The sequence below is a fragment of the Hyla sarda genome, chromosome 2 (assembly GCF_029499605.1).
Source record: "Hyla sarda isolate aHylSar1 chromosome 2, aHylSar1.hap1, whole genome shotgun sequence".
NCBI lineage: Eukaryota > Metazoa > Chordata > Amphibia > Anura > Hylidae > Hyla > Hyla sarda.
In genome coordinates this window covers 178,740,932-178,758,404 of record NC_079190.1, presented here as the reverse complement: position 1 = coordinate 178,758,404, position 17,473 = coordinate 178,740,932, and the positions used below count along the sequence as shown (strand labels likewise).

The following is a 17,473-nucleotide window of genomic DNA, read 5'->3' as shown; positions in this document are numbered from 1 at the left end:
AATAAAAAGTGTTTAAAATGTGGGTAATTGTCGACACTACAATTACCCATTTGCTTGTTCCACTTCCATGTTGTTCCAAATATGTCAACAATAGAAGGAAAAGTAGTAAAAATATTTTCTTATCTATGTTACTTCATTTGTGTATTTCATTAACTTGAAGCAAGATTATTGATGTGGATGCAAGATGTGGCTTATTTTCATGAGCCTAGCCTAAAGACCGATGTTTATCAATCCTTCCTGTAGTTTTGCGAGGGCTAGAAGTATCTAGGATAAAATGTCCTATATAACACCTATGTCAGTAGATTTGTTCATTTCTGTGTCCACCTTCTGCAGCCTCCAGTGATGGACACACAAGTACTATTACTGACCTTCTCACCAAGTGTAATGATATATGTGTAGAAATTTGTTTATCATGTTGCTACTTTATGCACTTCCATAAGCTCGTAAACGTAGAAAGAGAAAACTAGAACTACACAGAAATTCATAGAAATATAGAGTATGTTAGAGAGGGAGAATATAGAGTAATTCACAACCAATACATAAGAAGAATAAATTGGTGGGTACAGTGACAAAGAAAATTGAGAAGCTGTTTGTGAAGGACTAAGTCCTATGCAGGTCAATGGGGGAAGACAGGAGAAATAAACTCTGGTAAATAGGGGGCAGAGTTACCATGAGCCAAACTGCAATGCACACTAGTATACAGCAGCTTCTTGGTTACATGGTTCACAGTAGTACCCTTCCAAAGAAATTAAAAGACCATAGTTGCAGAAAGGCAAGGAACTAAGCTAAAAAGGCATAATGTACACTGGAGAGTGGTTGATTTTGTATGGAAAGTGTAAGAATAGTGGTGTGTATTATTCCAGGGCTTTATCTCTTTAAATAAATAAAGTAAAATCATTGATTTCATTTTTCACTGTCAAGTATTTCCCCTAATCTAAACAATTTCAACGTAATAAGCCATTTGTCTGTCATGTTTAGTGTTTAACATGTCTTTATTTTTCTGAATACAGCTAGAGAAAGATGTATACAGTACCTGTCCCTGTATGTAGTCATAGCAACCAGAATGAAATATGTTTACTCATTTTCTTTATTTCATCAATTAACAGTTTTATTCATTTAAAATCATATTTTAAAAAAAAGTCTACCCACATGACCTACTAGTACTGTTTTCTGTATATTCCATCTCATGACTTGCCCTGTAGTTCTGGATTCCACACCTGTTGGTTTCTTTAGACTTTGCGTTCCTTACTTCATTAAGACTTTGAGTTACTTATTCGTAATTATTAAATTAAATTTTCTTAAAGGGAACCCATCACCAAGTTCTACTCTATATATCGAGTGGAAACACATAATAGAGCTTCATATCATGTGTTCTACCAAGCTTAGATGCCTGCTGGTTCATCTGAAAATGGGTTCATCTGGGCGTGCGGCCCAGGTTGTAATCACACCCATTCAGGCATGATTAGGCATGACTGACAGCCAAGTTGGCACCATGGGTTATAATTTAAAGGGGTATTCCAACTGGGGTTTAAAGGGGTATTGTATCAACTGGCTCCAGAAAGTTAAACAGATTTGTAAATTACTTCTATTAAAAAATCTTAATCCTTTCAATAATTATCAGCTGCTGAAGTTGAGTTGTTGTTTTCTGTCTGGCAACAGTGCTCTCTGCTGACATTTCCGCTTGTCTCGGGAACTGCACAGAGTAGAATAGGTTTGTTATGGGGATTTGCTTCTAAAACTGGGCGGTTCCCGAGACACGTGTCATCAGAGACAGAAAAGCAGACAGAAAAGAACAACTCAACTTCAGCAGCTCATAAGTACTGAAAGGATGATGATTTTTTTTAATAGAAGTAATTTACAAATCTGTTTAACCTTCTGGAGCCAGTTGGTATATTTAAACAAGTTTTTTCCTGGATAATCCCTTTAACAGTTGAAGTATTAGAAGACCGTGACCTTCTACTAAAACCAGTTCCACAGCCATCCACTTGTGGTGTGACATCAATGGGGTCAGGAAATACCAGACACAATGGCCTTCATTTATTACTAATTCACATTTGTTTGTTTTTTATTTTCATGTCAGATTTCATATTCTTGAACAAAATTTTTCGACTCTTTTATAAGGGAAAGATCACATGGGAAAAATATGCAAAAAATAGGGCAGAAACTATAATAAATAACATGGATTGCGATAGAGTAGATAGCTACGCCCACATTGTGAATGAATAGTTGAAAGTGATGACTTTGTTGGGGAGAAAAAGGACATTTTAACACGTTTGGTGTACAACGTTAACTGACAGAGGAGAGTCCATCTCCCCTGGGTGTTTTAAAGGCACATCATTTTGACAGTGAGACTGACCACAGATACAAGATCACATATCATGACTGGCATGCGTATCCCTGTTAAAGCAGTTCAAAATGAGATTGGGACATAGTATAGGTTGTTGCACCCATGTCAGGAAGGCTGTTATCTGTTCTCTATCTTCCATCCAATCTTGTCATTTCCTATGGGTTTATGAATATTACCCCACTGATTCAATTGAACTGCCTTTATCTTGCCCTTTATCTCTGTGTTTCTCAATTAATTTTAAAGGGATATTCCATGCAAAAACATCTTATCCCCTATCGAAAGGATAGGGGATAAGATGTCTGATCGCGGGGGGCCTGCCGCTGGGATAAGATGTTTTTACCCGGAATACCCCTTTAAGTATTATAAAAAGAAATAAAAATAAAACAGGGACATTTCATTTTGTACTTATCTCTCTGATGGTATGGAATGCATTATAGGACATTATTATGGCCTTACACATTTGTCAAACTTTTTCCCTATGAAAGTCAGCTTTGAGCTTTCAAATATCTTATCCATGGCATAAAAAACAGGATTTTATACTGAATGTTTTTCTTGGCTTACATGTATAAAAGAAATGTTCAATAAATAAATAAATACATATATACACAAATACATGATCTAAAGAATACATTTATAATAAACAATGGATAATATTGAGAAAGCTCACACATTGGTTGACTCTGTATCACTAACATAGTGATAAGACAAGGTAAATGCTAGTTTTGGTAACTAGTTATTACACCATATTTTAATGTAAAATGTTGCCATGCTGTCTATACAAGATGTACTGATGGGGGTAGTAGGTCTGCCTGTCGAAAAATTTTGACTGCAATCCTAAAGTCTTATAAGAATATGCATGTACAAATTTGAATGTACAAAGAAAAAATATGTTAGCATAGTATTAAGGATAATGTAAATTTCACTTTTAAATTAAAATATATGAATCTCAATGACCATATATATTCATTATATTAAAGACTTTACGCATCTGAAAAAAAGGCTAAAGACAGTGGGAGAAAAAAATACTAAATGATGAGCTTGAAGAGATATGCTGCCATCTTCTGGACAAGTTGTAGTTCTGCAACAGCTTAGAAAGACTCACAATATATGGCGCCGATTTCATCATACAGTATTGGAAACTGTAAATAGTAACAAAAAACAATGAGTCATTGTTCAATCGCAGCGTCATGTTTTCTCAAGTACATGCTTACACATAGTTCTATATATCCCTTTGTTTTATAAAACAGTTTGTAAACGCTCCCAATGAAGAGACTCAGAGAAAAACTCTTTCACATGTCCTTATTACTGTGATATATACATATATACAATTTATAAATGGTAATTAGTCATGAAAATGTGTCTCTATGAATCGTAACTGAATCTTTTCCTTAGAGTATTTTTACATGCATTTTTTATGTAACCCTTTGTATGTACTTTATTGCTTTTTCATTAATTCATGTCTAAGTAACTTTCTCCTAAATATCATAAGACAAGAGCAAGTTGGCACCTACCAAGAAATCCCTTTCCTGGGAATGCAGTTTATCCAGAAAATAAGTTCTTGCAACACTGTGCACCATACATACTTCTCTTGTTTGGATAATCATACAGCCAGGGACAGGTATATGCCACCACTATACAAGCACTAATAATATCTATAATACCATCATACAGGGACCTTACAGTGATCAGATACCAGGTCTACACAGACACTGTATTATATAATTACTATAAAAGGGAGTACAGCTCTGATGCGATACACTCACACTTGAATATTTAACTATAATAGAGAATCTGTCCGCTCTTCTGTCATGTCCATTTTAGTAGATAGTAGAAGAAATTGGGGCTAAGGGTCATGGATATTGATTCAATTGGTATTTATTATAATTAATAAAATGATATAACAATACGTGTTGTGTCCTGTGACCCACAGGGCCATTGTGGGTCGACAGGAACACTGTAATAACTTATAATGGATAAAAATAGCATTAAAATGGCCGAAAATATTATATAATGTGACCACACACATATAGTAAGTCCGTCCTGGATAAAGCAATAGACAGTATATTCCATTATGGCTTCATTCGATCCTCAAATTTAGTGATCACTCTTATGTATAAAATATAGCAGTAGAAGATATACGGTCCAATTCAATATGTTAATATTGTCCAGGTACAATGAGTTCAGTATGTAACTAATCTAGTTTATAACTCCCCGGTCCGGGGATAAAAGTGCAAGGGAGCCTCTATGAGGATTTCTCTCTGCCTATTATAAGCATAGGTAAATTGTACCTTACAGTGAGCATTGGTCTTTGTCCCCATCCCAGGTCTCTCTGCAAGAGAAAGCGCTACTGGAGACTCGGCCTTCTCTCCAGATTGCAGCACGGATGGGGGTGGGCTCCGGTTTAGTGGACTGCAGCACTTCTCCTGGACTTTGTAGCTAGATATCCCGGCGGTGTCCTCGTGCTACGGTAACGCGCTCTGTCATGGATTGATTGACAGATCGGGTGATGCAATGTACTGAATGTGCTTCAAGGTTATGCCGTATAGTAATGATAAGATTAGTGGGTCTCACAGGTTATTGATCAGCTGGACCCCGTAGGTCCTTTCCTCAGCAGCTTAACATATATGTCTTTGGGGGTCAATCACTGCGGTATATAAGTCCTAAACCCTACCTCTTTGTAAGTGATGTCACATCCAGTCCAAATAAATATAGAAGCAACAGTGTGTTGATTGGAATAATACTAATGTCATATTCTTACATGGATGGGAGTTAATCATTACAAGAGTAGAATATATAATAAGTTATTTTTTATATATAAATAAACAAAAATATAAATGGATAAAATATATAAATAAAGTGTGCATGTATGTTACGGTATTGTTATATGGCTAAGGCTGTAAACCTCATACACACTAGTGTTGGGTGCGAATTTTCGCATTTCGAATTTTTATCACAAATTAGCGAATTCGTGAATATTGCGAATATATTCGCTATATATTTGAAATTACAATTATTAACTTTTTTCCGCATATGCACATATTCGCATATGCATATATTCACATATGCACATATTCTCATATGTGAATATTCGCAGATTCCTTCTTTTCACTTGTGGGCCAATTAGAATGATGCAAATACACTTGTCAGAGGTTATCAACAACATCCCTAGTAACCAATAGTAAAGTTCCCACCCCCTCACTGTTTTCTTCCTCGAATATGCGAATATAACGAGAATATCGGGAATTCGAATATGGGCAATGCCGCTCATCACTAATACACACCTCTACAGATCAATATGCAGTAAAATTTGAGGTAAAGTATAATATAAATAAATAGATACAGTAGATATATATATATATATATATATATATAAATAAAAATGAAAAATAATATAATATAAATGAATATGTAGATAAATAAATAACCGAAATACAAATCTATGGGCATGTATATAAATCACATGCATATACACAGGCTGTAATGGATATGCAGTATTGAGATATAAGACTCAGATTGAAATCCTGTGGACACCACGAAAAATCGATACAGTAAAATATATTAGAGTATGAAGAATGCAAGAATAAAACGGTATAAAAATATATAATACACTGTAAGACCCTAACTACCTCTATATATGATGTGATATGGTATAAAAATAAATGGGGAGAAGTCCCTCTAAAGGGTCCCTCGGAGTGCTGGGACTACAGCCTGACGCCAACGAGCAGTCCAAAGGGATCACCCCCTAGTCTAGAAAACCGAATATTTCCAGATCACTGTTCAGTCCTCTAGGTGCCAGGTAGCCGAATTGGAAAATGTTCCTAGACTTGGCTCTAGACATTTTACTTATATAATTGCCCCCTCGCCAATCTTGTGGAACCAACTGAATTGCTATATATCTTAGATTTTTGGGATTCCCTAGGTGGAATTGCTTGAAATGCGTGCACAAAGGGTGTTTTTCATTCTGTTTTTTAATGTTGCATTTATGTTCCAAGATATGGGTTTTGAAGGCTCGTGAGGTTCGACCTATGTATTGTTTGTTACAGGAATATTGGATAATATAAATTACCCCTTTGCTTACACAGTTCAAAAAATCATTAATTTTATACACAAAATCATTAACGGTGGATTTGACTACAATAGTTCTCTTATCGAATTTGGTAACTTTACAATTGGGACACTGTCCGCATCTGTAGAAGCCTTTTAAGTTGACTAAGGTGGAAGGAGGTTTAGTATTGGGATCTATTGTGCGGACTGTGGGCGCTACCGTAATTCTCAAGTTTGGGGCCCTGGTATAGTTGATGGATGGCTTACCCAGGAGAATGTTCTGTCCTCGCAGAGCAACAGACAGTATTTTTTGATAATTGCTTCTATTCTGCGGTGTTGTGTGTTATAAGGAATAATACGTTTTGGATATTCTTTATCTGATAGTATTGATGTATTCGGACGTCACACGCCGCCGGCCAGGTGGTCGCCTGTAATCAGTCCCGGAGCGAACACGCTCCAGGGGGGACTGATTAAAAATGGGGTGCCGCGTGCATGATCCTGGGGGTCCCCAGTGGCGGGACTCCTGCGATCAGGCATCTTATCCCCTATCTTTTGCATAGGGGAAAAGATGTGTAAGCACCAGAGAACCCCTTTAATTTACTCAATAAGGGCCTTAAGTTTGCACCCAGCCAACCACTGGACAAATTTGGGGTCTTCTTTGGGAAAGAAAAATATATTCGTAATCTTAGTCTCAAGAAATATTTTATGAAAAATCCAATTGAACCCTCATCTACCTTTACTTCTACAGAACATTAAGGAACAAATCTCATTATTTTCCAAGACAGGAAATAAGCGCTGACATGATAGCCTTTTAAAAAGGCTGTAGTAAATGATTTGAGGAGAATCAAGACACTCAAACAAACATGGGGCAACCTAACACCAGGGGAAATAATAGCTATTAATCAATTACAACAGGATCTGCCCATCACCATTAGACCCGCCAACAAATGAGGTGGCATAGTGGTGATGGACACATCCTCCTATATATCTGAATGCATGTCCCAACTGAACGATAATGCTACATATGTAAAATTGAGAGGTTATCCCACTATGCAGTATTCGAAAGAAACTAGAGACCTCATGTAGAAGATCCAAAGATAGAGGTATTTTATCTAAACATGAGTTTGAATTCATTACAGGCACTCAAAAACGTATACCAGTATTCTACACCATACCAAAGATTCACAAGAACCCCAAACGACCGTATTGGTTCTATAATGGCGAATCTTTCCCAATACACTGACCAACTATTACAACCATATGTCAAGTTGACCGAATCCTATCTACGGGACACCACACAAATTATCCAGATTGTTGAGGTAATTAAGTGGGACCCATCTTGGTTTTTGGGGACACTGGACATGAGTTCACTGTACACAATTATTAACCACCAACAAGGTCTAATTGCTATTCGAAAGGTACTAGAGAACCATGCAGATCTGCCATCGGAACAAATCAACGTCATACTTGACAGTAATCAATACATTTTTGTTTTTATGTTTGGATCAGATTATTACCTTCAAATTAACAGAACTGCTATGGGCACCAGATTCGCAAACTGGGAAAATACCATCATTAATCCCCAGCTGGGTGGCGATCTGGTTTCATGGCACCATTATATAGACAATATTTTCTTTATTTGGCGTGGAATCAAATCAGACCTTGACAACTTCATATCATCCACCCACAGTCTCAATCTGATATTCACCCCCAGTATTAGTACAGTATCCATTGAATTTCTTGATTTATTGATTACAACTAATACAGATAAATTTATTTGTAGCACATACCATTAGACGGTCGCCAAAAATGGCTTTATACTCCATACAAGTTGCCATCTCCATCAATGGTTGATCAATGTTCGAACTAGTCAATTACGCAGACTCAAACGGAATTGTTCTAACAATGATCAATTTGAAATTTGAAGTAGTTTCTCTTACAAATCAATTCGTAGAAAATAAATATCCCTTGGCAGATCTGCAGCAGTCTCTCAAAAAAGTATGTAGTCTTGATAGATATACTTTTTTTATTCCAAAAAATCCAAATACATCAACACTATCAGACAAAGAATATCCAAAACGTATTATTATTACACGCAACACCGCAGAATAAAAGCAATTATCAAAAAATCCTGTCCGTTGCTCTGCGAGGACAGAACATTGAGTGCATTTCTCCCGGGTAAGCCATAGAACATCTATACCAGGGCCTCAAACTTTGGAATTAAGGCAGAGCCCACAGTCCGCACAATAGATCCCAATAATAAACTTCCTTCCACCTTAGTCGACTTAAAAGGCTTCTTCAGATGCGGACAGTGTCCCAATTGTAAAGTTACCAAGTTCGATAAGAGAACTATTGAAGTCAAATCCACCGTTAATGATTTTGTGTATAAAATTAATGATTTATTGTACTGTTTAACCCCTTAAGGACCAGGCCATTTTACACCTTAGGACCAGAGCGTTTTTTGCACATCTGACCACTGTCACTTTAAACATTAATAACTCTGGAATGCTTTTAGTTATCAATCTGATTTTTTCGTGACATATTCTACTTTAACATAGTGGTAAAATTTTGTGGTAACTTGCATCCTTTCTTGGTGAAAAATCCCAAAATTTGATGAAAAATTTGAAAATTTTGCATTTTTCTAACTTTGAAGCTCTCTGCTTGTAAGGAAAATGGATATTCAAAATATTTTTTTATTTTATTCACATTTCCAATATGTCTACTTTATGTTTGCATCATAAAATTGACGTGTTTTTACTTTTGGAAGACATCAGAGGGCTTCAAAGTTCAGCAGCAATTTTCCAATTTTTCACAAAATTTTGAACCTCGCTTTTTTTCAGAGACCAGTTCAGGTTTGAAGTGGATTTGAAGGGTCTTCCCATTAGAAATACCCCACAAATGACCCCATTATAAAAACTACACCCCCCAAAGTATTCAAAATGACAATCAGTAAGTGTTTTAACCCTTTAGGTGTTTCACAGGAATAGCAGCAAAGTGAAGGAGAAAATTCACAATCTTTATTTTTTACACTCGCATGTTCTTGTAAACCCAATTTTTGAATTTTTACAAGGGGTAAAAGGAGAAAATGTATACTTATATTTGTAGCCCAATTTCTCTCGAGTAAGCACATACCTCATATGTCTATGTAAAGTGTTCGGCGGGCGCAGTAGAGGGCTCAGAAGCGAAGGAGCGACAAGGGGATTTTGGAGAGTACGTTTTTCAGAAATGGTTTTTGGGGGGCATGTTGCATTTAGGAAGCCCCTATGGTGCCAGAACAGCAAAAATAACCCACATGGCATACCATTTTGTAAACTAGACCCCTTGGGGAACGTAACAAGGAATAAAGTGAGCCTTAATACCCCACAGGTGTTTCACGACTTTTGCATATGTAAAAAAAATATTTTTTTTTCCACTAAAATGTGTGTTTCCCCCCAAATTTCACATTTTTGCAAGGGTTAATAGCAGAAAATACCCCCAAAATTTGTAACCCCATCTCTTCTGAGTATGGAGGTACCCCATAAGTTGGCATGAAGTGCATTACGGGCGAACTACAATGCTCCGAAGAGAAGGAGTGATATTTGACTTTTTGAGAGCAAATCTTGCTCGGGGGGCATGTCGCATTTAGGAAGCCCCTATGGTGCCAGAACAGCAAAAAAAAACACATGGCATACCATTTTGGAAACTAGACCCCTTGAGGAACGTAACAAGGAATAAAGTGAGCCTTAATACCCCACACGGGTTTCACGACTTTTGCATATGTAAAAAAAAAAAATATTTTTTTTCACTAAAATGTGTGTTTCCCCCCCCAAATTTCACATTTTTGCAAGGGTTAATAGCAGAAAATACCCCCCAAAATTTGTAACCCCATCTCTTCTGAGTATGGAGGTACCCCATAAGTGGACCTGAAGTGCACTACGTGCGAACTACAATGCTCAGAAGAGGAGGAGCACCATTGAGCTTTTGGAAAGAGAATTCGTTTGGAATGGTAGTCAGGGGCCATGTGCATTTACAAAGCCCCCCCTGGTGCCAGAACAGTGGACCCCCCCATATGTGACCCCATTTTGGAAACTACACTCCTCACAGAATTTAATAAGTGGTGCAGTGAGCATTTACACCCCACTGGCGTTTGACAGATCTTTGGGACAGTGGGCTGTGCAAATGGAAAATTACATTTTTCATTTTCACGGACCACTGTTCCAAAAATCTTTCAGACACCTGTGGGGCGTAAATGCTCACTGCGCCCCTTATTACATTACATGAGGGGTGTAGTTTCCAAAATGGGGTCACATATGGGGGGGTCCATTGTTCTGGTACCATGGGGGCTTTGTAAACACAAGTGGCCTTCAATTCCGGACAAATTTTCTCTTCAAAATCCCAATGGCGCTCCTTCTCTTCTGAGCATTGTAGTGCACCCATAGAGCACTTTACATCCACATATGGGGTATGCTCTTACTCAGAAGAAATTGGGTTACAAATTTTGGGGGGCTTTTTTTTATTTTCCCTTGTGAAAATGAAACATTTAGGGTGACACAAGCATTTTAGTGAAAAAATTTTTTTTTCACTTTCCCATCCAACTTTAATGAAAATTTGTCAAACACCTGTGGGGTGTTCAGGCTCACTATACCCCTTGTTACGTTCCGTGAGGGGTGTCGTTTCCAAAATGGGGTCACATGTCTGTATTTATTGTTTTGTGTTTATGTCAGAACCACTGTAAAATCAGCCACCCCTGTGCAAATCACCAATTTAGGCCTCAAATGTACATGGTGCGCTCTCACTCCTGAGCCTTGTTGTGCGTCCGTAGAGCATTTTACGCCCACATATGGGGGTCTTTTTTTCCTTTTACCTCCCGTGAAAATAAAAAGTAAAGGACAACACCAGCATGTTAGTGTAAAAAAAATTTTTTTATTACACTAACAGGCTGGTGTAGACCCCAACTTTTCTTTTTCATAAGGGGTAAAAGGAAAAAAAGCCCCCAAAATTAGTAACGCAATTTCTCCCGAGTACGGAGATACCACATATGTGGCACTAAACTGTTTCCTTGAAATACGACAGGGCTCCGAAGTGAGAGAGCGCCATGCGCATTTGAGGACTAAATTAGGGATTGCACAGGGGTGGACATAGGGGTATTCTACGCCAGTGATTCCCAAACAGGGTGCCTCCAGCTGTTGCTAAACTCCCAGCATGCCTGGACAGTCAGTGGCTGTCCGGAAATGCTGGGAGTTGTTGTTTTGCAACAGCTGGAGGCTCTGTTTTGGAAACACTGCCGTACAATACGTTTTTTATTTTTTATTAGGGGGACAGTGTAAGGGGGTGTATATGTAGTGTTTTACTCTTTATTATGTGTAAGTGTAGTGTATTGTTTTTAGGGTACATTCACACTGGCGGGTTTACACTCCGCTAGGAGTTTGCGCTGCGGTGAAAAATTTGCCACAGCCCAAACTTGAAGCAGAAAACTTACTGTAAACCCGCCAGTGTGAATGTACCCTGTACGTTCACATGGGGGGGCAAACCTCCAGCTGTTTCAAAACTACAACTCCTAGCATGTACTGTCAGACCGTGCATGCTGGGAGTTGTACTTTTGCAACAGCTGGAGGCACACTGGTTGGAAAACCTTCAGTTAGGTTCTGTTACCTAACTCAGTATTTTCCAACCAGTGTGCCTCCAGCTGTTGCAAAACTTCAACTCCCAGCATGTACTGATCGCCAAAAGGCATGCTGGGAGATGTAGTTATGCAACAGCTGGAGGGATCGCAACTACAACTGCCAGCATGCAGAGACAGCTGTTTGCTGTTTAGGCTTGCTGGGAGTTGCAGTTTTGCAACATCTGTAGAGCTATAGTTTAGAGACCACTGCATAGTGGTCTCCAAACTGTGGACCTCCAGATGTTGCAAAACTACAACTCCCAGCATGCCCAGACAGCAAACTGCTGTCTGGGCATGCTGGGAGTTGTAGTTTTGCAAGATCTGGAGGTGCACAGTATAGAGATCACTGTGCAGTGGTCTCAAACTGTAGACCTCCAGCTGTTGCAAAACTGCAACTCCCAGCAAGCCTAAACAGCTCTCTGGGCATGCTGGGAGTTGTAGTTTTGCAACATCTGGAGGGTTACAGTTTAGAGACCACTATAGTGGTCTCAGACTGTAGCCCTCCAGATGTTGCTAAGTAACTCACCGGCTTCCGTTGGATCCAGGGAGCTGCGTCGCGGTCCTCTTCTTCGGCCGATCGTCGCCCGCTGCCGCCGCTGATCGTCGCCGCTGCCATCGCCGATGGGTAAGTGGATCTTCGGCGCCGGTCCCTGTCGGTTTCCCCGTCCTGCCCCGCCTATTGTGGGTGGGCAGGACGGGGAAACCGAAAGTAAACCCCTCCGCCCCCGATCTGCTATTGGTGGTCGCGTCTAGACCACCAATAGCAGAGATAGGAGGGGTGGCAACTCTGCCACCTCACTCCTATCGCTACAGGGGGATCGTGGGTGTCTAGGACACCCGCGATCCCCCTTCTATTCCGGGTCACCGGGTCACCATAGACCCGTATGACCCGGAATCGGCGCAAATCGCAAGTGTGAATTCACTTGCGATTTGCGCCGATCGCCGACATGGGGGGGTCTAATGACCCCCCTGGGCATTTGCGCGTGGTGCCTGCTGATAGATATCAGCAGTCACCCCGGCGCGATCCCCGCCCGGTGCGCAGCGGGGACCGAAATTCCCACGGGCGTACAGGTACGCCCTTGGTCCTTAAGTACCAGGGAGCAAAGGCGTACCTGTACGCCCTTGGTCCTTAAGGGGTTAAGCAAAGGGGTAATTTATATTCTCCAATGTCCCTGTAACAAACAATACATAGGTCAAACCTCATGAGCCCTCAAAACCCATATCTTGGAACATAGATACAATATTAAAAAACAGAATGAAAAACACCCTTTGTCTGCGCATTTCAAGCAATTCCACCAAGGGAATCCCAACAATCAAAGATATATAGCAATTCAGTTGGTTCAACAAGATTGGCGAGGGGGCAATTATATGAGTAAAATGTCTAGAGCCGAGTCTAGGAAAATTTTCGAATTCGGCTCCCTGGCACCTAGAGGACTGAACAGCGATCTGGAAATATTTGGTTTTCTAGACTAGGGGGTGGTCCCTTTGGACGGCTCGTCGGCATCAGGCTGTATTCCCCAGCACTCTGACAGGCCCTTCATTGGGACTTCTCTTTATCTTCTATTTTTATACCATATCACATCATATATAGAAATAGTTAGGGTCTTACTGTCAGGGACCGACTGGGGGACAGGGAGAGTGAGCCCTAAACTGACTCTAAAACATCTCTCCCTTTCTACTTGGGTGCCGGTCCCCAGTGGCGTTGCGACCCGGGTGCGGGGGGTGCGGAGCGCACCAGGTGCCACCAGTCTGGAGGGGTGACACCACGGCAGACAGCCCCCCCCCCCCCCCCCCCCCTGCATCTGCACACCGTCACTCCACTCAGCCGGTATTTGCAGCATCCCCAGACAGAAGAGGCTTCTTTCATGACCTGCAGGCTGCCGCACTCCAGTTTCAGCCCCCGACACAATCCCATCCCCCAGCCCCAGGAAGCTGCCTCTTTAAGACCTGCAATGCTTTCTGGGAACAGAAGTGCCGTGCGCACGTCTGCTCCCTCCCCCGACGTGTCCCTGCCTCATGTGCTCTGCGTCTTCTGAGGATTCATGGGTGATAAATTCCTCCCCAACCCCCGGACATTCCTGGACCTGGAGCCGCCCGGGGAGAGGAGAAAGTGAAGACAAGAGACTGGTGAGCTGGTGAGACCTCTCTGTAAAACTGTGTATTTAATGCAGTGTTTCCCAACCAGGGTGCCTCCAGCTGTTGCAAAACTATTACTCCCAGCATGCCCAGACAGCCTTTGGCTGTCCGGACATGCTGGGAGTTGTAGTTTTGCAACAGCTGGAAGCACCCTGGTTGGCAAACACTGATTTAATGTTTTAATGTAACAGGGAGAAAGGGGGTGCTGAGAGGCTCTGGGGGGTGCCATTGCCAGGAGGATGATCCTCCTTATGTATGATGGGGGTGCTACTGATGAATGATGGGGGTGCTGCACCCCCATCATCCATCAGCAGGATCATCCTCCTGTGAGTAGCACCCCCATCATCCATCAGCAGGATCATCCTCCTGTGAGTAGCACCCCCATCATCCATCAGCAGGATCATCCTCCTGGATGATGGGGGTTGCCTCTGGCAGGAGGATGATCCTCCTTATGTATGATGAGGGTGCTACTGATGAATTATGGGGGTGCTGCAGCCCTATCATCCATCAGCAGATCATCCTCCGGGATGATGGGGGTGCTACTGGCAGGAGGATGCTCCTGCAGATGTAGCACCCCCATCATCCTGGCCGTAGCACCCTCATAATCCATTGGGAGGATCATCCTTCTGCCAGTAGCACCCCCACCATCCTGGATGATGGGGGTGCCACTGGCAGGAGGATGATCCTCCTTATGTATGATGAGGGTGCATAAGGAAAGACTATAGAGAAGTCACCTGTAGTCACTGATATTATTGTGTATTTTCCTCATTATGTCCCATCAGAGCTGTAGTCACTTGTAAGTTCTGCAGTTGTGATGAGTAAAACTACAACTCCCAGCCAGGGCTGGTGCAAGGATTTCTGCCTACACAAGCGAAGCTCCATTTCGGGAATCTCGTTGGGCCGCAGCAATAAAGCCAGAGAGGGTGGAATGGTGGCAGTGACCTCTGCTGTGCGGCGGCGGGGCGCACAGGTGGGGGTCTTAGTATAAAAAAAGTCTTAATTTTTCCGCCCCCATTAGCTGCGAGTCCATGCGCATGGTTTGCCTTATGACAGCACCGGGCCCGCTCCCAGCATAACCTCACCACTGCTTAGGTCATACTGGGAGCTGTAGTTTTAATTCGTGAAACCTTTTTTAGCGCTTTCCCATTCTTTGGTAATTGGTATATTTGATTATTATACTGGAATTTTTCACACTGCTCTACATCAGCTCTACAACAGGCTAAAAACTTACTGGGGGGGGGTAGGTATGGGGTGACACCATTTTATATCGCACCGGGTGACACCATTCTTAGCAAAGCCACTGCCGGTCCCTTCCTGCGCTAAAGTGCAGTGTCATAAAAACACATAATATACATAGTCGGTCACAGGTCAAAAACGGAAAACTACTAGACAACCAGATATACCAGACAGAATACAAACAGTAACAGGGCAAAATATAAACTCACAAACTGAGCAGTATATAGTGAATTAACAAACAGTTCATAAACCGGATATCAGATAAATGGCAGACATGATAAAATGAACAAGACTAGGCATGATATGAGTATACAGCAGAATCCAGGAGATGAAGACGATAAACAGAATAACTGAGAGCCAAAACACCAAACTGAACAGGTAACGTAGGACACTGTTCACAAACAGGTACAAGTACAAAGGACAAAGATCAGATCAACCAAACAGGATATAAATATAGGACACTGTTCACACTGGGACACAAAACATACAAACTGGACTCCCCATTCCACTATAGGAGTAGCCATTAATAATGAAGCCAAATGGGCTACTGGCAACCTGACACACTCCAGCGTGTAAACAAAATGCTGACCCAGTAGGAAACGGAAATATAATACATGAAACACTAGACTAGAACCGGATAAGTCTAAATAGACTCCAGAATACCGAACAAGAATATAAAATACAGAGCACAGGGTACAAGCTAGACTCAGACACCGTGTGAACACAGACAGAGCAGAATGAACAAACATAATCCTAGAACCGACTAATGTAACACAGACTAAAATGCAAGGAGCATGCTATATAACCATGGCTAAAAACCCAGATAAAAAGACAAGATAAATACAAGGTAAATGCTCAAGCAGACACAGTCAGAATATAGCACAAAGAGACAAATTAGTATTGCACTCAATAACCAGCACCAGAATGCAGGAGAACTCTGGCTAAATAACTCAACCAGAGTTCTCATTCGTTCAGAGCATGAACTATTCCCTATCCAGGTAGAATAGCAAACTGCTCTGAACAAACTAATGTGTGAATACACACCTAAACAGAAAAATACAAAAACAAATAAACGGACATTACACTTACAGTGTATTATATATTTTTATACCGTTTTATTCTTGCATTCTTCATACTCTAATGTATTTTACTGTATCAATTTTTAGAGGTGTCTATATTATTTCAATCTGAGTCTTATATCTCAATACCGCATATCCATTACAGCCTGTGTATGTGCATGTGATTCATATGCATGCCTATAGATTTGTATTTTGGTTATTTATTTACCTACATATTCATTAATATTATATTACTTTTCACTTTTATTTATTCATATATCTATCTACTAGCTGAATAACCGGCGTTGCCCGGTTTTTCCTTCCTAATCTTTGTTGGGGAGGAAAATAAACAAAGGAGGAAGCCTTTGACTTCATATACCGTCCTCATATATTGTTGTCATATCCCGTCCTCCTATCCCGTCCTCCTATCCCGACCTCCTATCCCGTCCTCCTATCTCATCCTCCTATCTCGTCCTCCTATCGCGTCCTCCTATCCCATCCTCCTATCCCATCCTCCTATCTCAACCTCCTATCTCGACCTCCTATCCCGACCTCCTATCCCGACCTCCTATCTCGACCTCCTATCCTGTCCTCCTATCTCGACCTCCTATCCTGACCTCCTATCCTGTCCTCCTATCCCGTCCTCCTATCGTGACCTCCTATCTCGACCTCCTATCCCGACCTCCTATCCCGACCATTCCATCCTCCTATCTGGACCTCCTATCTCGACCTCCTATCTCAACCTCCTATCTCAACCTCCTATCCCGACCTCTTATCCCGACCTCCTATCTCGACCTCCTATCCTGTCCTCCTATCTCGACCTCCTATCCCGTCCTCCTATCCATACCTCCTATCCTGACCTCCTATCCTGTCCTCCTATCCCGTCCTCCTATCGTGACCTCCTATCTCGACCTCCTATCCCGACCTCCTATCCCGACCATTCCGTCCTCCTATCTTGACCTCCTATCTCGACCTCCTATCCCGACTTCCTATCCCGTCCTCATATCCTGT

At 41.3% G+C, this 17,473-nt stretch overlaps 1 protein-coding gene across 3 annotated transcripts in view; it reads left to right on the top strand.

Annotated features, from left to right (window-relative positions):
• The window catches only part of ATP4B (ATPase H+/K+ transporting subunit beta), a 351,538-nt gene that overhangs the window by 134,648 nt on the left and 199,417 nt on the right, over positions 1–17,473 (top strand). Inside the window, exon 1 of one of the 3 annotated variants that reach the window (XM_056555835.1) lies at positions 14,138–14,167. The exons of the other annotated variants lie outside the window; for them this stretch is intronic. The gene's annotated coding sequence lies outside the window, so the exon portion shown is untranslated. Of the gene's footprint in view, positions 1–14,137; positions 14,168–17,473 lie in introns of those variants that run through there. 3 annotated transcript variants of the gene reach the window in all.